Here is a 27,164-nt window from a genome sequence, read left to right as displayed (position 1 = left end):
GGTGATCCTCCTAGATTATTAATATACACAAATACATAGATTTCTAAAGAATTCAAGAGTACTTGAAATAAATATTCTAATGTTTAAATGAGCGTTAACAAAAACCAGTACCTGTCCACATTAGTGCAGTTTTGTGCACTTAATTGCTTCTTATCCCTTCCAGGACCTTAGTCCCAGACAGATACATTCTCCATGGGGCTGCCAGAGTCATGTAGAGAAGTTTGGTTCGCAGAATGGTAAGGAAACTTGATTGGCTTCCTGCAAACAATGCAATGTCCTAAGCCCTACTCTGAAAAGTACTTTTGAAATGATTTTATACTGGTTTTAAAAAAAACCTCTTTGCAGAATTTTTATAATCCCTTTTCATTAAAATCCCATTTACTCCCTGCTCATAGACCTAACTATTGTTGTGTCAACCCACTTCCCTTGAAAAACAGTAAGGCCATACTCTCGTGTCAGAAAGACAAGAGAAGTAAACTTGCCAATTCAGAGATATCTAGCCTCAGATGTCTCATCAGTTATTTTCTTGTGGTCTCTTGGCATCTCCTGACATGCAGCACCTCACCTCCAAGGTCACTGAGAAATTTCCTAGATAGATCTGGGTTTTCCTGAGACCCTGGCATCAAATGTAATTCATAGGCCCTATAAAGGCTGCCTTAGACTTTAATTCTACATGATCTTCAGCTTGTTCCTACAAACAACTACTACTTCACTCTGTGTCTCAAAGAGGGAGAATCTGATTGGTCTTGAGCCTAGAAATATAAATAAGATGTTGAATACTGTCCTGTGGCCTTAGGTAGAGCATCCATCCCTGTCCAATCAACTATAATGCGGAAATGCTATATGATATGAGATAGAACATGGCCACACATAATCTGCAAAAGCAATGGGCAGGAACAGTTGGAGTACTAGGTGGGGGGAGGAGAGTAGGCAGGGAACAGATGAAGCAGCACAAAGACATTTTGAGTACAAGCAGGTTTTCAAGAAAGACAGTAAATTCAATTTTTGGCTTACTGAGTTTGAGAGAAGCCAGTGAAATTGTCCAATTGGTAGTTAGATATATAGGAGTCTGCCTTGAATGTGAGCCAAGGTCTTGGATTTTTCAAAGGATTATAAGGACGGTCACATGTGAGGGTATAATCATATATACAGGCCCTAGAGATACAAATTACAGAATTCAGACCAACAACTTGCTCTAATCAACAGTATTAATCATGTTCAGGCAACCAGATTTGGGTATACATACTTATGCTTGTGAATATAATGTACTAAAATACAAAATAAGTGGTTGTGTATGCTAATTAAATATTCTTGCTGGGCATATAGTGAGAACATCTGAATCCCAGGCTTGGTTTAGCCACTTGATTGACTCAGTTGACCTAACTCTGTTATTCAGCTGCCAATTGAGATGCTCCCTGGAGGTCTAGTGGTTAAGATTCTGCGGTCTCAACTGCCAAGTGATTCCCAGGATGATTTTATCAAAAGCGAAAATATCTGTGGGAATGTTTCATAAACTGTAGCTCAGCAAAAATGTTAGTAAATTTATCTCTCTTTAAAAAAATTGTTTCAATCACTAAAGACCTTTGTTTTGTTCCCATTTGAACTTTTGTTTTCTAGGTATAAGAATGAGATTTTGAGGAGTTAGAGAAACATTACCTTAGCCGGGAGCAATGAGCAATGCTATCTTTCTAAACACATTCTCTTGGGGCGCCTGGCTGTCTCAGTCAATTAAGCATCTGCCTCTTGATTTTGGCTCAGTTTGTGTTCTTGGGGTTCTGGGTTCAAGCCCCAGGTGGGGCTCTGTGCTTGAGGATTGTCTGCTTGAGGATTGTCTGCTTGAGGATTGTCTCCCTCACCTTCTGCTTTCCCCCATAAATAAATATTTTTAAAGTAAAATAAAAATATTCTCTTAAGAATTGGTGTCACACATTAAGGCAAGACACATTGGAGCATTAACTGCTCCTTCTGAGGACTAAGTTTTAAAAATATATAATTCTATCTCCAGAGGGGGAAATTGTAGATCATATTTACCTGGTAAAAATAAATTTAAAGCGAAGTACAGTTTCTTAGAATTGTGTCTGATAGTCTATATCAAGATTTTGAAATGCACATTTACTGGATTAAAAATGCCATTATAATTATTTAATTATACTTAAATCATGGTTTCCAATAATTAGAGAGGAAATCTGGCATAATGGGTTTGTTTTTTGTGATAATTATAGTAATTTTGTAAATTATTCAAAAGAAATCATTTTAGAGAATTAACAATAAAATGTTGATTTTGTGTGCTGAATCATGACTATAGGCAAGATTATGGAGTATCTTAGCTTCCAAGGTAAATTTGCTTTTGCACTTAGCTCCTTAGCTGTGGAAATTCTAAACCTTGAATGTGTCCAGGAATAGAGTAAGCAACACAGTCTTTCCTTTATCAAAGCCTCACCATTAGCACTGGAACATTTTTTTCTAATTTGAAAGAAATGCAGGACTCTCGTGTGTGTAGTTTATTTCATTTAGGAGGGAGATCATTTTCTTCCATTTTCCAAATTTCCAATTCAAATTTCACAGCCATTACCAATATTACTTTAAGGTAAATAATTGAACTTTCTTGCTAATATGGATTGTCTGGTATCTATGGCTCTGGAACAGAGTATGGTCAAAACCAATTTCAAAATGATTTAGACTTGCATAACTGCAAGAAGTTAAGAAATGTGACCTGTAAATATAAACCCACCTATTGTTCTTACATCCAGCAAGGGAGCACAGAGATAGACAACCTGTTTTCTAAGGTTACATGTGGACCTTCTCAAATGTTAACTCTCCCATTTCGTGCTTTAGGAATCTGTACTATCCACAATGGTTTTACACAGAATATTTTTATCTATTTATTTGTGGAGTGGCTAAGTTTTCCAAGAGGATAATTTTATACTCCTCTCGTTGTTACTATGTCTTTAAAGTGAAATCAGGAACAGATTAATACGGATGTCTAAGTTAATAGGAATCAATAACATAATTTTTGCAGTAGAACTGGTATTTTAAAACATTGAGAAATAAGGCTCATTATCAGCACTGGGTACAGAACCTAGATATAACAGGAACTCAGGAAATCCTGTCTTTTCATATTCAAATAAAAATGGGTTGAGTCCTCATTCCAAACACTGTGGAAAACCCAACATGCATTTTCTGGGATTTCTGGGAACATACATTTCCCCTGATCAACTCTTGACCTAATTTCCCGTTTTGATTGGTTCCAGTTTCCTTCTCTGTTTTCTTATGATTGCCTTCTTTTTTCTCCTCCCTACTTCAATTTCTTTTTCCTCCTTCCTTCTTCAACTTTTAAAACTTTATGAAATAACTCATAAATATGGAATATGGAATATATGTAATTTGCAGAATTTATAAAGCATAAAAATGTAATAAACACCTATATACTCAGCTTAAGAAACAAAATATTGCCATTATAATTAAACCCACATTGCCCTTTCCATATCACATTACCCATCTCTACTCCAGAAACAACTATCCTCCTGAATTTTGTCATCTTTCAAATTTGCTGCTTATACGCTGATATCTAAAATATGTATTATATTGTTTGGCTTGTTTTGAATGTTTTTTTAAATTTTACTTTAAATTTTTTATTTAAATTCAATTTAGGTAACATGTACTGCATTATTAGTTTCAGGGGTAGAATTTTGTGATTCTTAGTCACATATAACACCTAGTGCTCATTATATGAAGTGCCCTCCTTGATACCCATCTCCCAATTACCCCATCCCCCTACGCATCTCCCCTCCAGCAACCCTCAGTTTGTTTCCTAGAGTTAAGAGTCCCATATGGTTTTCCTCCTTCTCTGTTTTCATCTTATTTTATTTCTTCCTTTTGTATATGTTTGTCAGTTTTGTTTCTTAAATTCCACAGATGAATAAAATCATATGTTATTTGTCTTTGACTCACTTATCCTGCTTAGCATTATATCCTCTAGTTCCATCCATGTCACTGCAAAAGACAAGATTACATCCTTTTTGATGGCTGAGTAATATTTCACTGCATACCACAACTTCTTTATGCATTCATCTGTTGATGGACACCTTTCCATATATTGGCTATTGTGGACATTGCTGCTATGAACATTGGGGTGCAAGTACCCCTTAGAATCACTTTTGTGTCCTTTGGATAAATACCTAGTAGTGCAATTGCTGGGCTGTAGACTAGTTCCATTTTTAATCCTTTAAGGAAGCTCCATACTGTTTTCCAGAGTGACTGCACCAGCTTTCATTCCCACCAATGGGGTAAGGAGGTTACCCTTTTTCCACATCCTTGTGAACACCTGTTGTTTCCTGACCTGTCAGTTTTAGCCATTCTGACTGGTGTGAGTTGGTCTCTTACTGCGGCTTTGATTTGTATTTCCCTGATGCGGAGTGATGTTGAGCACTTTCTCATGTGTCTGTTAGCCATTCATATGTCTTCTCTGGAGAAATGTTTCTTCATGGCTTCTGCACATTTCTTGAGTGGATTATTTGTTTTTTTGGAGTCTTGAGTTTGTTAAGTTTTTTATAGATTTTGGATACTAGCCCTTTATTTGATATGTCATTTGAAAATATCTTCTACCATTCCATATGTTCCTTTTTAGCTTTGTTGACTGTTTCCTCTGCTGTGCAAAAGCTTTTTATCCCATGAAGTCCCAATAGTTCATTTTTGCTTTTGTTTCCCTTGCCTTTGGATATGTGTCTAACAAGAAGTTGCTACAGCTGAGGTCAAAGATGTTACTGCCTGTGTTCTCCTTTGGATTTTGATGAATTCCTGTCTCACATTAAGGTCTTTGATCCATTTGAGTTTATTTTTGTTATGGTGTGGGAAAGTGGCCCAGGTTCATTCTTTTGCATGTTGCTGCCCAATTTTCCCAACACCATTTGTTGAAGAGACTGTCTTTTTCCCATTGGACAATCTTTCCTGCTTTGTCAAAAATTAGTTGTCCATAGAGTTGTGAGCCCATTTCTAAGTTCTCTATTCTGTTCCATTGATCTATGTGTCTGTTTGTATGCCAGTACCATACTGTCTTGACGATTACAGCTTGAAGTCTGGAATTGTGATGCCTCCAGCTTTGTGCCCTTTTTCAAGATTGCTTTGGCTATTTGAGGACTTTTTGGTTCCATACAAATGTTAGGATTGTTTGTTCTAGCTCTGTGAAAAATACTGGTGATATTTTTGTGTTTTTTTTGTTTTTTGTTTTTTGTTTTTTTTTTTATACTGGTGATATTTTAATTGGGATTGTGCTGAATGTGTAGATAGCTTTGGGTAGCAATGCTATTTTAACAGTATTTGCTCTTCCAATCCATGAGCATGGAATGTTTTTCCATTTCTTTATGTCTTCCTCAATTTCTTTCATGAGTGTTCTATAGTTTTCAGAGTACAGATCATTTACCTCTTTGATTAGGTTTATTCCTAAGTATCTTACGGTTTTTGGTGCTTGTTTTGAATGCTGTATAAGTAATATCATATTGTATTTTTACCCTATAATTTGCTTTTAAAATTTTAATATTTTATTCATGATATTCATCCATAGTGATGAAAGTGACTGGAGTTGATTCATTTTACCTGCCAAAAAGTATCCAAATAAGGGGTGCCTTGGTGACTCCAGTCAGTTAAGTGGCTGCCTTTTTTTTTTTTTTTTTTAAGTGGCTCCCTTCATTCAGGTCATGATCCTGGGGTCCTGGGATTGAGTCCCACAACAGGCTCCCTGCTCAGCCAGGAAGCCAGGAGTCAGCTTCTTTCTCTCCCTCTTCCCCTCCCTGTCATTTGTGCTCTCTCTCTTGCTTGCTTTCTCCCTCTTTCAAATAAATAAATAAGATATATATATACATATATTTATGTGTATATATATATGAATATCAATTTAATTTTGCACTGTCTTATCAATGGATATTTGGAATATTTCCAGTTTGTCCTTCTATTACAAACAATGGTGCTCATATATATTTTCTGATAAATACATGTATCAAGAATTACCATTCTAGGAATGACTCAAATTTACAAGATAATGTCAAATTACATTCCAAAGTATTTATATCAATTCATACATTTACCAATGCTATGACTTCCTATTGCACCATATGACCAATACTTACTATTGTCACTATGCCTAGTCTGAAATTTTGGCCATTCTTTTTTTTCTGCCCCTTTTACTCTCTCCTTTCCTTCTGGGACTCTCATTATGTATATTATTGTACTGACTGTATCTGCACTGTTCACTTTTGAAAAAATTTCACAAGTAAAGTGAACATACAATACAGGTAGTATATCAATAACTTATAAAACTAGTATGAGGGTTAAAAGACAAAAGTAGTAAAATTAATTATATATGAAAAATCAATTAAGGGACTTACAAAATAAAAAATGTAAAATATGACATATACATAAAGCATGGAGGAGGAGTAAAAATGTAGTGCTTTTATAATGTATTCAATCTTAAGCAGTCATCAACTTAATATAAACTACTCTATATTTAATATTTTATATATGAACCTCATGCCATCTGTAACCCCCAAGCCTGTAATAGATTCACAAAAAATAAAGAGAAAGTAATCCAAGCATAACCTTAAGGAAAGTCACCAATCACAAGGGAAGAGATCAGGAAAAGAAAGGAATAGAAAAGAGCTACAAGAATAACAAGAAAACAAGGAACTTTCCAGAACGCTCAGTGAGACACAGAGGAACAGCAGCTGCCTGAGCTGTGCCCAGCAACGTGCTCTTTCCCACTCCCCCACACCAGCCTTGGCCCTCTCGCTTGCTGTAGAAAATGGTGTAAGAAACACTTACTATGACGTTTTGGGGGTCAAACCCAATGCGATGTGAGAAGAATTGAAAAAGGCCTACAGGAAACTGGCCTTGAATTAATACCCTGATAAGAACCCAAATGAAGGAGAAAAGTTTAAACAGATTTCTTACAAAGCTTACAAAGTACTCTCTGATGCAAAGAAAAAGGATTATACAACAAAGGAGGTGAACAAGCAATTAAAGAAGGTGGAGCTGGTGGTGGTTTGGGCTCCCCATGGACATCTTTGATATGTTTTTTGGAAGAGGAGGAAGGATACAGAGAGAAAGGAGAGGTAAAAATGTTGTGCATCACCTCTCAGTAACCTTAGAAGATTTATATAATGGTGCAACAAGAAAACTAGCTCTGCAAAAGAACGTGATTTGCGATAAAAGTGAAGGCCGAGGTGGTAAGAAAGGAGCAGTCGAATGTTGTCCCAATTGCCAAGGCACTTGAATGCATATAAGAATTCATCAGATAGGATCTGGAATGGTTCAGCAAATTCAGTCTCTGTGCAGGGAATGCCAGGGCCATGGGGAACAGATCAGTCCTAAAGATAGATGTAAAAGCTGCAATGAAAGGAAGATAGTTTGAGAGAAGAAGATTCTAGACATTCATATTGACAAAGGCATAAAAGATGGCCAGAAGATAACATTCCATGGTGAAGGAGACCAAGAACCAGGACTGAAACCAGGAGATATTATCATTGTTTTAGATCAGAAGGACGATGCTATTTTTACTCAGCAAGGAGAAGACCTTTTCATATGTATGGATATACAGCTGGTTGAAGCACTGTGTGATTTTCAAAAGCCAGTATCTACTCTTGACAACCGAACCATTGTCATTACCTCTCATCCAGGTCAAATTGTCAAGCATGGAGATATCAAATGTGTGCTAAATGAAGGCATGCCAGTTTATTGTACACCATATGAGAAAGGTTGCTCATCATTGATTTTAAGGTAAACTTTCCTGAGAATGGCTTTCTCTCTCCTTGATAAAGTCTCTTTGCTGGAAAAACTCTTAGCTGAGAATAAGGAAGTAGAAGAGACTGATGAGATGGACCAGGTAGAACTGGTGGACTTTGATCCAAATCAGAAAAGACGGTGCCATTACCATGGGGAATCATATGAGGATGATGAACATCATCCCAGGGGTGGTGTTCAGTGTCAGACCTCTCAGTGGGGCCAGTGAATAACACTGCTGGCATTTTATATGCAGTAGTGAAAGAGTGAAGGACTATAATCATAGCTCATTACTTGCTATTATTTTTGTTTTAATATTCAACTATAGTAGTATTTTAAAAGTTAAATGAAGAATAAACTCAAATATAAAAACTCTGACTTTGCCCTGTATGTATGATGACTTCAATGTATAAGTTTAATATTTGTAAAAACTACTTAAAAAAATTCCCCTAGCATTTGTTAGACCATACCTTGTAATTAATTTCAGCTCTATGTATCTGAAACAGCTCAGACTGAAATGCTAGATGTATGTATTGACTTCAGTGTATGACTTTAAAACAGATTGTAACAAGAGACAATGAAAGACATTACATAATGATAAAGGGTTCTATCCAATGAGAGAATATAACAATTGTAAATACCTATGCACCCAACATAGGCTCACCTATATACATAAAGTGAATATTAATAGACATACAGAGAAACTGACAGCAAAGAATAATAGTAGGGGATTTTATTTATTTATTTATTTATTTATTTTAAAGATTTTATTTATTTATTTGACAGAGAGAGACCATAAGTAGGCAGAGAGGCAGGCAGAGAGAGTGAGAGGGAAGCAGGTTCCCTGCCGAGCAGAGAGCCCAATGCGGGACTCGATCCCAGGACCCTGAGATCATGACCTGAGCCGAAGGCAGCAGCTTAAACCACTGAGCCACCCAGGCGCCCCTAATAGTAGGGGATTTTAACACAGCATATATATCAGGGGATAGATCATCCACAAAAAGTCAGTAAGGAAACAGTGGCTTTGACCAAATGTACTTAAATATATACAGAAATTCTATCCAAAAACAGCAAAATGCACATTCTTTTCAAGTGCACATATACAGTCTTCAGGATAGATCATGTTAGGCCACAAAACAAGTCTCAGCAAATTTAAGAAGATTGAAATCATATCAACCATCTTTTATGACCACAACAATATGAAACTAGAAACCAGCTATAAGAAGAAACTGAAAAAACATCAACAATATGCTACTAAACAAATAATAGGCCAATGAAGAAATAAAAAAAGAAAATAAAACATACAAGCAAATGAAAATGAAACAGAATGTTCCAAAATCTTTGAGATGAAGTGAAAGCAGTTCTAAGATGATATTTTATAGCAATACACACCTACTTCAAGAAACAAGAGAAACACTCAAATAAATAATCTAATATTATACCTAAAGGAACTAGAAAAGAAAAATAAAGCCCAAAGTTAATAGAAAGTAGGAAATAATGAAGACCAGAGTGGAAATAAATGAAATAGAGCTGAGAAAACAATAGGAAAGCTCAATGAACCCAAAGCCTATTTCTTTGAAAAGGTAAACAAAATTGATAAACATGTAGCTCAACTCATCAGGAAAAAGAGAGGACTCAAATAAATAAGATCAGAAATCAAAGAGAAGAAGTAACAAGTGACACCACAGAAATACAAAGAATGATAAGAGACTAACACAAAAAATTATGTGCCAAAAATTGAACAACATAGAAGAAATGGATAAATTCCTAGAAATATACAATCTTCCAAAACTGAATCAGGAAGAAATAGAAAATCTGAATAGCTAATTCCTAGTAGCACTATTGAATTGGTACTAAATAAATAAATAAATAAATAATAAATCCCAACAAACAAAAAACTCCAGGGCTAGATGGCTTCACAGGTGAATTCTACTAAACATTTAAAAAGGAATTAATACCTATTATTCTCAAACTATTACAAAAAGCAAAGGAGGAAGGAAAGCTTCCAGATATATTTTACAAGGCCAGAATTCAGAAAAAGACACTACAAAAAATTACAGGGTAATATTGGATAAACATAGATGCAAAAATCTTCAACAAAATATTAGCAAACTGCATTCAACAATACAGTCCAAGGATCACTTGCCAGGATCAAGTGGGATTTATTCCAGGAATAGAAGAATGGCTCCTTATCTTCAAATCAATCAACATGATACATCACATTACAAAATAAAGGAAAAAAACCTTATCATCTGAATAGATGACAAAAAAGTATTTGACAGAATTCAACATCCATTCATGATAGAAACTCTCAACAAAATAGATTTAGAGGGACCATAACTCAACATAAAAAACGTCATATATTATAAACCCACAGCTAATATCATACTCAATGGTGAAAAACTGAGAGCCTTTCCTCTAAGATCAGGTAAGATTAAGGATGTCCACTCTCACCACTTTTATTCAACATACTACTGGAAATCCTAGCCATGGCAGTTAGACAAGAAAAAGAAATAAATGCATCTAGATTGGAAAGGAAGAAATAAAACTGCTACTATTTGCAGAAGACATACCACATATAGAAAACCCTGAAGACCCCACCAAAAACTATCAAAATTAATAAATGAATTCAGTAAAATTGTAAAATAGAAAGCCAATATACAGAAATGGGTTCATTTCTATACAGTAATAATAAAGAAGCAGAAAGAGAATTTACAATTTACATTTTTACATTTACAATTTACATTGTAAATTTACAATTTACAATTTACATATCATTTACAATTACACCAAAAAGAATAAAATATCTTGGGATAAGTTTAACCAAGAAGGTGAAAGACTTATACTTTAACAACTATAAAACATTAATGAAAGAAATTGAAGAGGACACAAAGAAATGAAAAACATACCATTTTCATGGGTTGAAGAATTAATTTTATTAAAATGTTCAGATTACCTAAAGCAACTTACACATTCAATGCAATCCTTATCAAAATATGAATTTTTTCAACTAACTAGGGCAAATAATCCTAGAATTTTTATGGAATCACAAAAAAAACCAACAAACAAAACAAAAAAACCCAAACCCAAATAGACAAAGCAATCTTGTGAAAAAACAACAAAGTTGGAGGTATCATAATCCCAGATTTCAAGATATACTACAAAGCTCTAGTAATCAAAATCGTGTTGTACTAGCATAAAAATAGATGCATAAATCGATGGAACAGAATAGAGAGCCCAGAGGGGTTCCTGGATGGCTCAGTACGTTAGGTGTCTGACTCTTTTTTTTTTTAATAATTTTTTTATTTTTTTATAAACATATAATGTATTATTAGCCCCAGAGGTGTCTGACTCTTGATCTCAGCTCAAGGTCATTATTTGAAGACCTAAACTGAAACAAAACAACAACAACAAGAACAACAATAGCAGCAGCAACAACAATAAAACATATCTTCAAAGGAAACTCCAGGTCCAGATTGCATAACAGAATAATTATATCTACATATAATAAAGAAATAATACTAATTCTTCGTAGACAATTTCAGAAAAATTGAAGAGGACGACATACTTGCCATTTCTTTTTATGAGGCCACTATTATCCTGATACCAAAACCAATAAAAATTATAAAGAAAAAGAAGGGGGTGCCTGGTTTGCTCAGTTGTTAGGCATCTGCTTTTGGCTCTGGTCAAGATCCTAGGGTCCTGGGATCAAGCCCCATGTCAAGCTCCCAGTCTGTGGGAAGCCTGCTTCTCTCCCTCTCGCACTCCCCCTGCTTGTGTTCCCTCTCTGGCTGTCTCTCTCTCTGTCAAACAAATAAAATATTTTTAAAAAAAGAAAAAGAAAAAGAAGTACAGACTTAGTTTAAAAATTTATTTTTGTGGGGCACCTGGGTGGCTCAGTGGGTTAAAGCCTCTGCCTTTGGCTCGGGTTGTGATCCCAGGGTTCTGGGATCGAGCCACACATCGGGCTCTCTGCTCAGCAGGGAGCCTGCTTCCTCCTCTCTCTCTCTCTCTCTCTGACTAGTTGCAATCTCTGTCTATCAAATAAATAAATAAAATCTTTAAAAAAAATTTATTTTTGTAAATCAAATCCAGCAATATTTAAAGGGATAATAAGCCATTATAATTTAAAAAAAAAAAAAGGCCAGATGATTATCTAATTAGATACAAAGCCAAGAACTAAGGAATGTGACAACTTCCAGAATCTGGAAAAGGTAAACAAGGGGTCCCTAAACTTTCCAAAAGGAATACAGATCCATCTGTCCATTTTAGATCTCTGATTGGCATGACTATAATATGTCAAATGAGTGTTGTTTTAGGCCACTAATTTTGTGGTAATACGGTACACTGTTAAAAAAAAAAACAAAAACAAAAACTAGTATAGATTTTGGTACCTGGAAGTTGAACGCTGCCATAACAAATATCTAAAAATGTGGGAGTGACTTGAAATTAAGCATGAGAAGAGGCTGAAAGAATTTTGAGGGGCATGATGGTAAAATCTACATTTCTTTGAGTAGACTGATAATAGAAATATTGATGTTAAAGATGTTAAAGAATTCAGAAGGAAATGAGGAGCATTATGGAGAAATCCTAAATTGCCTTAGAGGAAGCCTAAATCACCATAAACAAACAACAGAAACGTAGGCATTAAGAATGTTGCTGGTGTGAGCTCAGAAAATAGATGAGGAACATATTATTGGAAATTGGATGAAGAGAGGCCCTTGTAACATAGTGGTGGAATTTAGCAAAATTGGGTCTTACAGTGATGTGAAAGGCAGAACTCATAAATAATAAACTTGGTTATTTAGCTTAGGAGATTTCCAAGCCAAGTGTTGAAGATATTTCCTGGCTTCTTCTTTCTGCTTATAGTAAAATGTCAGAAGAAAGAGACAGAATTAGGTAAGGATCATAAAGCAAAAAGGAAATAGGACTCAGTTTAGGAAGTTCTTGTCCTATCTAGATGGCAAAAGATGTTAAAATCCAGAGGTGGTTGCTGAAAACATGGCAAAGAAAATAAAATTATAGAAATTTGTCTTTGCAGCCCTTTTCTGAGACACTGGAATGATTAAAGGGTCACAATACAAGAGATTAAGAATATACCTCAGAGGTCTTCTCAGTGAAACCAGAGCATCTCTAGGAAGCTTGAGAGCATTGCCTCTCAGCCATCTTAATAGAACCAACTCTAGAGAATGTGTTATCTCAAAAAGATCTGAGAATGTAGCTCTGCCAATGTTGTGAATCTACTTGAGATCCACAGGGTTCTTGGGAATTTTATATCAGCAGAAACAATTCCTGCTTATACTGAAAAGCAGGTATGTACAAGATGGAAGTCTGTCAGATCCTGAAAATTATACAGGAATCCTGAAAAGCAGGCTTATAAAACTACTCACCTGGGGAATAAAAATGACTGAAGACAGAACCAAGAGTGCAGAGGTGGGAGCTGAGAGGTCAGATAGCAGGACTGAGGGACATGGAAGATGTCCTTGTAGCCTAATCAAGGTTCCTCAGGTAGAATTTGCCCACCTGATTTCAAAACTACATTTGACCTGTGACTCCTTTTTACCTTCCAAGTTTCCCCTTTTGAACTGGAAAATCTTATGTTTGTCACACCATTGTATGTTGGGAGTGTTGAGGGCAGATAACTTGTCTCTGCAGTTTCACGGGTGCACAGAGAGAGAGGAGTTATATCTGAAGAGTTGTATATAATAGGGGATACCAAGAGCTTCATCCACATCCAACTGAGATGATTTAGATGATAAGATTTTGGGTTTTTGAACTGTTGCTATAATGGGATGATATTTGGGGGACCTTGGGATAAGAGTTAGTATATTTTGCATGTGGGATGGACATGGATTATTGGTAGCCAGACTATGGTAGCAAGACTTCTAAGAATGACCCTCAACAACCCTCACTCTTATATATTCTCCTCACCTTTGAGTGTGGGTGGAAACTGTGAATATGAAAAAATATTACTCTCATGGTTATTATACATTATACTGCAAAGTAGAGACTATCCAGGTGGGGTTAATCTAATCATATGAGGGTTTTTATTTTTTGTTTTTGCTTTTTTGAGAGGTAGAGAGAGATTCTCAAGTAGACTCCATGCCCCAATTTAGGCCCAACTTGGGGCTCGATCTCACAACCCTGAGATCATGACCTGAGCCAAAATCAAGAATTGGACACTTAACCAATTGAGCCACCCACATGCCCCCATATGAGTCTTTTAAAAACAAGGTTTTCCTTGTCACAGAAAAGGAAATCGGAGAGTCTCAAAGCATGAGAAATATTCGACGTGCTGGAAGATGAAGAGAGCAATGCGATGAGGAGTATCAGTGCCCTTCAGAAGCTGACAGTGGTGCCCAGCTGACAGCCAACAAGGAAATAAGGACTTCATTCCTCCAACTACAAAGGATCAAATTCTGCCAACAACTTGAAGTAATTTGGAAGTGAATACTTCCCCAGAGGCCCCAGATAGGAACCCAGTTGGGCCAACACTTTGATTTCAGCCTTGGGAGATCCCAAGCAGAAAACCCAGTGATGCTATGCCAGATTTGAGATGTAAAGATCTATGAGATAATAAGTGGATTCTGTTTCCAGTTGGTAAATTTATAGTAGTTTGTTATGCAGCAATAAAAATAATACACTGTAGTTGTTTATTTGTCAATTCACCTGTTTCTCCTTGCTGTTCTGTCAGGTTTTGTTTCATGTCTTTTGAAGTTCCTTATTGGATGCATAAACATTTAAAGATTGTTATGTTCTCTTGATAACTTGATCCCTTTTCCATAAAATATAAAATGACCCTCTTTTGTTATATTTCCAAGTATATGTTGAGTTGTTTTCTAAAAGATTTATATTATTTTTGTTATTGCTTAACTCTTATTATTTTTGAATTGCCATTATTATTTCTTTTTTGACCCATAAGTTATTTAGAATTAATTAGAATTTAAATTTCTAAATTTTTTGCTTATTTAATTTTGTTGCACTGTGGTTTGAAAGTATGATCTATGTCAGGAGTTGGCAAAATTTTTCTGTATAGAGCCATATAGATATAGTTTAAACTCCGTGGGCCTGTATTGGTGCTACTATTCAGCTCTGACATTGGAGTGCAAAAACAGCCACACATAAACAATTGAGCATGACTCATTCCAATAAAACTTTATTTCAAAAGCAGGTGGTGGGCTGGATTTGGCCCACAGACCATAGTTTTCTGATTTTTTACATATAAACCAGTTAGCTGAAATTTGTTGAGATATGCTTTTGCCTAGAAGAATGTGCATTCTGCAGATGTGAAATCAACATTCTGAATACCCAGAGGCTGAACTGTTAATTTAGTGTTACTTATCTATTGTTATCTATTGATTTTTATTGATTTTCTATCAATTACTGAGAAAGATGTGTTAAAATAACCCATAATAATGGTTTTGTGCATTTCTTCTTGTACTTGTGTCCATTTTACTTTGTGTATTTTGAAGTGATCTTATTAGCATGTATCATTCCTATAAATTTAATCTGTTGTGATAATAAAATAATTTTATTTTGAGGACTTATAAGGCAAAAAGCATACTGAGAGTTAAAGAACATCAGTAAACTGTAAAGTAAAAAGCATTCTTAGAGTCAATTCTCTCATCAGTGTTATCTCCTTGGTGTGTTAGAGTGGCCCATTCCAACTTGTGAGATCTGATTGTTAAATATTTAAGAGTTTTATGGGATGGTTGTTAAAACATTGATAACCTGAAATCAAACATGGTAAGCGTATTTACACCACAGAACTTGGCAGATACTACAAATCATATGTGCCAGTATTTTAGCACACCACTGAATCTAACCTACTCTTTAAAACTTCCACTGATTTTTTTCTCCTTTAAGTAAACTTGTTATTGGAGGAGACACAATGGTGGGATAGTAGTGGACTTTGTTTCACCTGGTCCCATGAATTTAGCTGGATATCTATCAAACCATTCTGAACACTCATGATTTCAGCCTGAGATGTAAGAAAAATGTATCTGGAACTCTACAGGGGAAAAAAAAAGCAACTGCTTTTTGCAAAGTAGGAAATGCAGAGATATGAATCTGCAGGGAGATATCAGAAGATAAATGGAGGGGGAAGGGAACCTCCATAAGCTGGCTGTAGGAAGGTGATGTAACCTCAGAGGGCCTTAGAAATCTGATTTAGTGAGAAACATCCCTGTCTGAAAGGGGCTCAGGGGAAGAAAAGAGCAGAATTCTAGGTAGATCATGGTGGACTCAGGATCCGAGGAGTCACAAAATGAATGGGGGTGCCTGAACTGGTAGAGTGCCAAGCAGTGGAGCCAGGAAACTGGTTATGGTCAGCAAGCCCACCACGGAACTCTCAGCTTGGTTTGCGGCTACTGTGAGCTGGGCCAGTCAGTGACCACCCTCTGCCTGAGCACCCTGAAAAGGACTGGAATGTGCAGGCCCTTTGCCATCCCCTGGGAGTGGTGAAACAGGTGCATCCATGACCCGGCAACAGCTTTCAGGGCGATGACCCCAGAAAGGACAGTAAGGCAACAGCCAGCCGTTCCCCAGGACCAGCAGAATGGGGTACGTGCATGTGCCCACAACTGCTTTCAGTCCCAAGGCACACAAAGGACAAGGATCCCTTGGACTCTCCTCTGGAAGGATTATAGTAGGCACGCGCCACAAGAGCCTGTGGAGTTTGGCACACACAAGAGTGAAGACTGTTTGTCCCAGAGGTCTTATTGAAGAGAGGGGACAAAGATCTTTTGGCTCTGGGGCTGGAGATTGGGGCATGGCCATTTTTATTCCGGTCGTCTAAAAAGAGGAGCAGAAAGCCTCCAGGGAACAAAAGCTACAAAGAGTATCAGCTTACACTGAGCCCAGCTCCCTTGCAAGGGGTGGTGAAACTTCCACCCAGGCAAAGACACCTGAGAAGCAGCACAGTAGGCCCGTCCTCCAGAAAACCAACTGGAGAAACAGGTGAACAGCTAGATTATGGATCCCACAAGCCTGTAAAACTCCAGTGCCAGGGGAAAATAGTATATTGAGCTTGAGGTTTATTCACACGATTTCTTTATCTTTCAGTCTAAAATTTTCCATTTCTTTTTTTACCTTTTTCCCATTTCAACTAGTTTCTTATTTGACCAAGTTGTGTTTTTAAGTCACTTTTTAATTTCTTTTACATCTACATTTTATAGATATATGCTTCATTTTAGTCCTTTTTCACTCTATTTAATTTTATTTTTGTGTATATATATCAAATTTTTTTCTTTCTTTGCAATTTTGGAATGTAGTGTCTTCTAACACACAGACCAAAATTCACTCAGGAACAAGTGGATAACCCTGCTTTGTCTGCCCTGCAAGATTATAGTCTCCCCCCCTCACCCCCCCCATCAACCTTTTGTTTTGTTTTGTTTTGTTTGCTTTTCCGTTGTAGTTTCCAACCACTTCAGATTTGTCTGGGGTGTATTTTGCTTGGGTTGTGGTTGATATTTTGGACTCTTGCTCAATTGCTCACCCATTCTCCCCTGGACAAAAAGACTAGAAGGAGGAATTCACAACAAAAGAAAGAACTAAAGGTAATGCTCTATGCCACAGAGCTAATTGATATGGATGTCAGAGATGAAATTCAGAATAGCAATTATAAAGTTAAAAGCTGGACTTGAAAAAAAAGCATAAAAAACAATAGAGAATCTCTATGTGCAGAAATGAGATCTAATGAAGCTAAACTTAAAAATGCTAGAACAGAGATGCAGTCTCCATTGGAATTTTCTAACACCTATTGGTGTTAGAAGTTGGAATGTTCTAACACCTATAGTGGAATTGTTGGAATTGGAATTGTTCTAATACCTATAGTGAATGAATCAGAAGACAGTAAGTGATCTAGAAGGCAGGCTGATGGAAAGGAAGGAAGGTGAGGAAAAAAGAGAGAGACAACTCAGAGCCCATGAAGAAAGTCTTTGAAATTTAACTATGCCCTGAAACAAATGTCAGAATGCCAGAAGGTGTATTCGAACAAATCATATCTGAGAACTTCCCTAATCTGGGGAAGGAAAGATGCATTCATGTCCTAGAGGCAGAGTGGGCCCCTCCCAAAATCAATAAAAATAGATCAACACCCCAAAGATTTACAATGATAACTGACCTCAAAAGAAAGCTGGGGTGTCAATCCTTATATCAGACAAACTAGATTTTAAACCAAACACTGTTGTAAGAGATGAGGAGGGACACTATATCATAATTAAAGGGTCTATCCAACAAGAAGATCTAGCAAGGGTAAGTATCTATGCCCCCAAAATGGGAGCAGCCAATTATATCAACCAATTAATAACCAAAGTAAAGAAACACATTGATAATAATACAATAGTAGGGGACTACAATACCCCACTCACAACAACGGACAAGCGGAAGATCAACAAAGAAACAAGGGTTTTGAATGACACACTGGACCAGATGGACTTCACAGATATATACAGAACATCCTAAAACAACAGAATACTCATTCTTCTGGAGTGCACATGGAACTTTTTCGAGAATAGATCACATACTTGATCATAAAATGGGTCTCGACTGATACTAAAATATTGAGATTAATCCCTGCATATTTTCAGACCACAACGCTTTGAAATTTGAACTCAATCACAAGAGGAAATTTGGAATGACTCAAACAATTAGGTTTGAGAGCATCCACTTAGGTTAAAGAGCATCCACTAAAGAATGAATGGGTCAAACAGAAAATTAAAGAAGAATTTTAAAAACTCATAGATACCAATAAGAATGAAAACACATCTGTTCAAAGCCTTTGGGATACAGCAAAGATGTTCCTAAGAGGGAAGTACATTGTATTATAAGCCTCTTTCAAAAAATCAGAAAAATCTCAAATACACAATCTAACCTTACACCTAAAGGACATGGAGAAAGACCAGCAAATAAAGCCTGAACCAAGCAGGAGAAGAGAAATGATAAAGATTAGAGCAGAAATCAATGAAATATAAACCAAGAAAATGGTAGAACAGATTAATGAAACTAGAAGCTGATTCTTTGAAAGAATTAATAAGATTAATAAATCTCTGGCCAGACTTATTCAAAAGTAAAGAGAATAGACTTAAATTAATAAAATCACGAATAAAAGGGGAGAGATCACAACCAACACCAAGGAGATTCAGACAATTTTAAGAACGTACTATGAACAACTACATGTCAACAAATTAGACAATCCGGATGAAACAGATGCATTCCTGAGACTTATAAACTACTGAAATTGAAACAGGAAGAAAAAGAAAATCTAAACAGATCAATAACCAGCCAGGAAATTGAAGCAGTAATCAAAACCTCCCAACAAGTGTTGTTTTGTCCAGGAGTAGATGGCTTTTCAGGGGAATTCTGCCTAACATTTGAAGAGGAATTCATACCTATTCTACTGAAGCTGTTTCAAAAATAGAAATGGAAGGACAACTTCCAAACTTGTTCCATGAGGTCAGCATTACCTTGATCCCAAAACCAGAAAAACACCCCACCAAAAAGAATTACAGACCAATATCCCTCATGAACATGGGTGCCAAAGTACTCACCAACATACTAGTCAAACAACAGTACATTAAAAGGATTATTAACCATAATCAAGTGAGATTTATTCCTGGGATGAAAGGGTGATTCAACATCTGCAAATCAATGTGATATGCTACATTACTAAAAGAAAGGACAAGACCCATATTATCCTCTCAATTGATGCAGGAAAGGCATTTGACAAAATGCAGCATCTTTTTTTTATCAAAACTCTTCAAAGTGGGGGCACCTGGGTGGCTCAGTGGGTTAAAGCCTCTGCCTTCGGCTCAGGTCATGATCCCAGGGTCCTGGGATCGAGCCCTGCATCAGGCTCTCTGCTCCGCGGGGAACCTGCTTCCTCCTCTCTCTCTCTCAGCCTGCCTCTCTGTCTACTTGTGATCTCTGTCTGTCAAATAAATAAATGAAAATCTTAAAAAAAAAAAAACTCTTCAAAGTGTAAGGATAGAGGAAGCACACTTCAATATCATAAAAGACATCTATGAAACGTCCACAGCAAATATCATTCTCAATAGGGAAAACCTGAGAACTTTTTCCTAAGATCAGGAACACAACAGGAATGCTCACTCTCACCACTGTTGTTCAACATAGTACCAGAAGTCCTAACCTCAGCAATCAGACAACAAAAAGAAAAAAAAAAAAGGCATTCAAATTGGCAAAGAAGTCAAACTCTCACCCTTCACAGACATGATAATTTATGTGGAAAATCCAAAATACTCCACCCCCAAGTTATTAGAACTCAGATGGAAATTTACAACATGGCAGGACACAAAATCAATGCACAGAAATCAGCTGCATTTCTATACACTAACAATGTGACTGAAGAAAGAGAAATTAAGGAATTGATCTCATTTATAGTTGCACCCAAGACCATAAGATACCTAAGAATAAAACTAATCAAAGAGGTAAATGATCAGTACTCTGAAAACTATAGAACACTCATGAAAGAAATTGAGGAAGACACAAAGAAATGGAAAAACATTCCATGCTCATGATTGGAATAATAAACAATGTTTAAATGTCTATGATGCCAAGAGAAATCTATACATTCAAAGCAATCCCTATCAAAACAATATTGACATTTTTCACAGAGCTGGAGCAAACAATCCTAAAATTTGTATGGAGCCAGAAAAGACTCCAAATAGCCAAAGGAGTGTTGAAAGAGAAAACCAAAGCTGGAGGCATCACAATGCCTGAATTCAAGCTATGTTACAAAGTTGTGATCATCAAGACAGTGTGGTACCAGCATAGAAACAGACACATAGATCAGTGGAACACAATAGAGAGCCCAGAAATGGACCCTCAATTCCATGGTCAATTAATCTTGGACAAAGCAGGAGAGCATATTCAATGGAAAAAAAAGACAATCTCTTCAACAAATGGTGCTGGGAAAATTGGACAGTCACATGCAGAAGAATGAAGCTGGACCGTTCTCTCACACAATACACAAAAATAGACTCAAAATGGATGAAAGACCTCAAAGTGAGGCAGGAATCCATCAAAATCCTAGAGAAGAACACAGGCAACAACCTCTTCAGCCTCAGCCACAGCAACTTCTTGCTAGACATGCCTCTAAAGGCAAGGGAAACAAAAGCAAAAATGAACCACTGGGACTTCATTGGGATAAAAAGCTTCTGCACAACAAAGGAAACAGTCAACAAAACTAAAAGGCAATCTGTGGAATGGTAGAAGGTATTTTCAAATCATGTATCAGGTAAAGGGCTGGCATCCAAGATCTACAAAGAACTTACCATACTCAACACCCCCAAAACAAATAACCCAGTCAAGAAATGGGCAGAAGAATATGAACAGACTTTTCTCCAAAGACATACAAATGGTGAACAAACATATGAAAACATGCTCAACATCACTCAGCATCAGGGAAGTACAAATCAAAACCACAATGAGATACCAACTAATACCAGTTAGAATGGCTAAAATTAAAAAGATAGGAAACAACAAATGTTGGTGAGGATGGAAAAAAGGGGAATCCCCCCTTAAACTGTTGGTGGGAATGCAAGCTGGCACAGCCACTCTGGAAAACAATATGGAGGTTTCCCAAGAAGTTAAAAATAGAGCTACCCTGTGACCCAGCTACTGAATATGTACTGTAAAGATACAGGTGTAGTAATTCAAAGGGGCACCTGTACCCCAATGTTCATAGCAGCAATGTCCACAATAGCCAAACTGTGGAAGGAGACAAGATGTCGTTCTAACAGATGAATGGATAAAGAAGATACAATTCATATATACAATGGAATATTACTCAGCCATCAGAAAGGATGAATACCTACAATTTACATTGACATGGATGGAATTGGAGGAGATTATGCTAAGTGAATTAACTCAATTAGAGAAAGACAATTATCATATGGTTTCACTCATATGTGGAATATAAGAAATAGCACAGAGGATTATAGGGGAAAGGAGGGAAAACTGTATGGGAAGAAATCAGAGACGGAGAAAAACCATGGGAGACTCTTGACTCTGAGGGTTGCAGAAGGGGAGGTGGGTGGAGGATGGGTAATTGGGTGATGGCCAGTAAGGAGGGCACGTGATGAGCACTGGGTGTTATACGCAACTACTGAATCACTGAACTCTACATCAACAACTAATGATGTACTATATCTTGGCTAATGCTAATTGAATTTCAATTTTAAAAATTGAACTTGTTATTGAAATATAAATATACATATAGAAAAGTTCCCAATCTTTTGCTTTTCCCAATCCCAAGCTCAGTGACTTTTCAAAAATAGAATATACTGGGGTGCCTGAGTGGCTCAGTCATTAAGCATCTGCCTTTGGCTCAGGTCATGATCCAGGGTCCTGGGATCAAGCCCCGCATCAGGCTCCCAGCTCGGCGGGAAGCCTGCTCCCCCCTCTCCCACTTCCCTGCTTGTATTCCCCCTCTCTCTGTGGTTCTCTCTGTCAAACAAATAAAATCTTTTTAAAAAAAATAGAATATACTCATACAGCGAGCATATAGATAAAAAAAGAGAACATTTCTAGTACCCCCAGAATTCCCACTCTATTATTACCTCTCACAAGTAGCTTCTATCTTTTCTTCCAGCATCACAGATATGTTTTTGAACTGTATATAAACAGAATCATATAGTATATACTACTCTTTGGTGTCTGACTTTTTTCACCCAACATTGTATTTGTAAAATTCATCCATGTTGTTGCACTTTGTTGACTTTGTTCATTCCCATTGGTGTTTTCTCCTCTTAAGATATTCCAGGGGCACCTGGGTGGCTCAGTCAGATGATTGTCTGCCTTTCGCTCAAATCATAGTCTTGGGGTCCTGGGATCAAGTCCTGCATCCAGCTCCCTGCTCAGTGGAGAGTCTGCTTCTTCCTCTCCCTCTGCACTTTCCTCCTGCTCGTGCTCATGCTCATGCTCTCTTTCTCTCCCTCAAATAAATAAATAAAATCTTTGAAATATTCCACGATTTTTAAAATCTGTTCTACTGTTTCAGTGTTTGGATATTTAGAATAGAGCTATAGTAACTCCTTGTCTACATGTCTTTTGGTGAGATATATATGAATTTCTGTTAAGTATGTACCTAGAAATGGAATTTTTGAGTCATAAGATATACATATGCATATATATATGTATGTTCAGTTTTAGTATATATGGTTTTAATATATATGTGTATATTTGTATATATATTTATGTATATATGTGTGTATATATATGTGTGTGTGTGTATATATATATGTGTGTGTGTATACATATATATATGTGTATATATATATAAATTCAGTTTTAGTAAATAGGGATAAACAGTTTTCCAAAATGATTTTATCAATTCATACTTCCCAATACTGTATATATTCCAGTTGTTCCACATCCCTGCCAAAACTTGGTTGTAAATAACTTTTAATTTTAGTTATATTATTCTTTACTTATCTAATTTCTTATCCAATTCAATTTTTATTAAATTTAATCTTATCCAATTAAATTTTTAAATTTAGCTATGCTATTTTTTACTTATCCAGTTTCTGCTTAAGTTTCAAATATGTTTATAAGTTTAAGGATGTGCATGAACTATGGGGAGACAGTTTATATGTAGATTTTGTGTGAAATTCTAGGGGAAAATTCATAATTATTTGTAATTATATAATAACTAACAATTTAAATTACTGGCTTTTACATTAATTTACAGATTTAATGTTTATAACAATCCTATGAGTTTGGAGGAGTTTATTATTATCCTCATTTTACTAAATAGGAAAAGAATGCTCAGCACATCTGTGATGTGCATAAGATCAAGGCCAAGCTAGACTCAGATTTTCTGAGAGGTCATCCTATGTGCTTTTCACTTCCCTCTCTGACTATCCATATCAATGAAATAAAGAAAAATCACATGCACTAGCAGTGCAGACAAGCCTGACTCTATCCTCTGATCTATTATTAATAAACATATTTTGAAAATGATATTGATTTCCTAAAGACTCTAGATCCTCAAAGATGACCAAGATAGATTAGGAATGGTCTACCTCCTGATATTTTTTTATTTAATGGAAGAGTCACAGGCACCTACACAAACATGATAGATACCTATCAGTGTGTTCACTAAACACAGAAGGAATTAGAATAGGGGATTTAATTTGGAATTATGTTGTTGAAAAATTCTACACAATTATTCAACAAATATATGAATGCTTTATATGTGCTGAGCCCTGTTTTAGGTATTGGGATATAGAACTAATAAGGTAAGCAAAGTCCTACTCTTTAGAGCTTAGCTTCTAGTGGGAGTAACAGAAAATGAGTAAACAAATACAAATACATATTATAATGATTTGGGATAGCTATAATACCATTTAAAATGACAAGGAATAAATTATAATTCATAAGAATTATTAAAGCTTGGCAAAGGAGAATTGCTACATTTTTTAAAAGGCAGGGAACTCATTTTCCAATTTAAAGAACAGTCAAAAGTGTGCAAATGAGGTTCATTGTATAGAGTGGAGAATCAAACAGATATGGCCTGAAACAAGCAGGACCTCTGGTCCAAGGGTTGGCAGAAGATGGAAACAGGTAGGTAAAGGACAAGCAAATGAATAGAGACGGGAAATCTAAAAAGTAAGACTGTTTTCTAACAAGATAATCGGTCTCACTAAATAGCCTGTTTTTGAAGGATGTAAAGTATCTGCCATTGTGACTACATGAGTTTTCTCTTTAGCTGAATCTGACATGTAACTGTCAGAGTGTTCTCCAAGCTGTGTATGTCACTGAGATAGGTAGCCAAAATATTTTCTGAGTACAAAAATGAACATTTTTCCTTTTATGGGGAGGGTTTTTTTTTTTTTAAGGATTTTATTTATTTATTTGAGAAAGAGAGGGAGAGAGAAAGGGAGAAGCAGACTCCCTGCTGAGCAGAGAGCCCAATGTGACTTAATCCAGGTCAAGACCCTGAGATCACGACCTGAGCTGAATGAAGCCACCCAAACAACTGAGCCACCCAAATGCCTCCATAGCGGTTTTATACTGTCTTAAATCAAGTTCATCAGAAGCATTATCCCAAGACAAAGATTTGTGTGCAGGTGATTTATTAAGGAAGTGCCTCTGGGGGAAGCTAGCACTAAGGGTAGATAGTTGAAGGCAAAATTTTGTAAAGAGTAGCTTCATCCTGATCTCCCAGGGGAATTCTGACAAATCATCCAAAACCAAGGTAAGGAAACAGAACATTCAGGGCGCCTGGGTGGCTCAGTGGGTTAAGCCGCTGCCTTCGGCTCAGATCATGATCTCAGGGTCCTGGGATCGAGTCCCGCATTGGGCTCTCTGCTCAGCAGGGAGCCTGCTTCCTCCTCTCTCTCTGCCTGCCTCTCTGCCTACTTGTGATCTCTCTCTGTCAAATAAATAAATAAAATCTTAAAAAAAAAAAAAAGGAAACAGAACATTCATACTCCCATATCTCTCAAGCATTGGTTAAATACCACCCCAAGGATAGAAATTCCCTGGTATTGGGACTCAGCATGTGTGGACAAAGTGGCTCTGGTCTCCTCTAGGGCAACTGGTCAAAGAAAAGTCATATGTGTTGACTGTTGGAATCAAAAGCACACCGAATCCTACAGAGCACAGAGAATCCTCAGAAGTGATCTGAGGGAAACACTGTCTGTTAGGGCCGATTTAATGTTAGAACCTGTTTAACTATCAGGGCCTGCTTAGCCAGAGCGACTCCATATTGCCTAGGTAGCCATATTGTTGTTTACATCCATGGACTTCACTCCGGGAATAAACGCACCAGTAGTTCCTGGTATGGTTCCGGGTATTGATTCTGGGAGTAAATGCCTTAACAATAGAAGCCACGTACCTTGGGTCTGCAGTTATGCCCTATAAAACCAGCCTGTGAGATCAGGACGGGGTCGCTCTCTTCGGAGGCAGCCCTGGCCGGTCAGTCTGACTTCTAATGCGTGGCATAGAATACAGCTTTGCATAACTTTTACTTTGTCTCAGTCTCGCTCCTTTGATAACGGACCCTAACACTGTCCACTATAAAAGTTGATGGGAAATGTAACTAGCACATCAAAGACTGAATTTAATTAATTTATCTATCTACTTTTATTTATTTATTTATATTATTATTATTATTTTTAAGTAGGCCCTGTGCCCGACATGGAGCTTGAACTCACAACCCCAAGACCAAGACCTGAACTGAGATCATGAGTCAGATGCTTAATTGACCAAGCCACCTAAGCACCCCTGAATTTAATTTTTGAAAATGAGCCATATAAAAAAAAAAAAAATGTCAAGTAAACAGTGGCATAGATGATACATAAGTTAACAATTATTAAGTTGGCATAAAGATGACTACAGTTTGGCACATGCTGGCTTGCTTATCTGTTTTCATTTATATGGTACATTCAGGTATTGAGTTTTCATCTACTAATGGCCATTTCAATCTTCTTTGACTTTTTCCCTACTCTCCTACTATTCCAAGACAATGCTAATTTCCCCACCCCTGTGAATGCCTCAACACTATGTGTATTGCAAGATTTTTCACTTCCTATATGGCATAAACATTACTGATTTAATATTCCTTCCCTAAAGACTTTGTGAGGTTCTGAAGGCAATGATTGTGTCTTACTCATCTGCATTTCTAATGCCAGGCTCCATGCCTGGCTTGCAGTAGGTATTCAGTAAATGTTTGATGAATGGATTAATAAAGAAATCCTTTATGTCCTGTGGAAACTCTAGAAAATAAATTGTATCTTCAGTATAAAGTTTGTATCTTGTAGTAATTAGGCAAAAGCAATTAAAATTATAAACTACCACTCACATGCCAATAAAAGTTATTGAGTCTCATCAGATAACCTTTACATTTGGCACGGGAAAGTTCTTACCTGAAAACTTAAAACTTTAGTTGAGAAAAGCATTCTTGATTAAGAGCATTTGATTAAAAAGAGCTCATTGACGAAAAACAATATGATTTTTTAAGCTCCTTTTATCTTGCCCTGGTTTGGTTTCACGTTTCAGCGAATAGCACCTTTTGGCAGTCACGGCTCCTCGCACTGCCAAATGCAGTATTTGTGGCTGGTCATGCCCTTCCTTGACGTCACTCTAGAAGAGGTCATGAACTAATTAGCTGCAGAAGCTGGTCGCCATTATTACTTCCAAACTCTAAATGGTGTAGTACAATGAAATCACGATGACTTTTAAAAAATGAGTTGATTTTTTTTCTTGACTCACAAAATGCTTCTTAGAACACTGAAACTTAGGACAATTAGAAAGAAATGTATCTGATTAAAGCTGACCTATAGATATTCAGGAGAGCATAAAAACTTGCTTGGATAGGCTGAATACTCTTGGCTTTTTCTACAGATCAGACATGGAATAAATGTCTGTTT

At 36.7% G+C, this 27,164-nt stretch overlaps 1 pseudogene; it reads left to right on the top strand.

The window, feature by feature from the left end:
• Positions 1 to 26,898, top strand: part of LOC123936907 — a 33,005-nt pseudogene extending 6,107 nt beyond the window's left edge.
• The last annotated feature ends 266 nt before the right edge of the window (positions 26,899 to 27,164 follow it).

The sequence above is a fragment of the Meles meles genome, chromosome 2, assembly GCF_922984935.1.
Source record: "Meles meles chromosome 2, mMelMel3.1 paternal haplotype, whole genome shotgun sequence".
Lineage (NCBI taxonomy): Eukaryota > Metazoa > Chordata > Mammalia > Carnivora > Mustelidae > Meles > Meles meles.
Note: the sequence above shows the minus strand (reverse complement) of the source record. Positions and strands in the feature narration are given on the sequence as shown.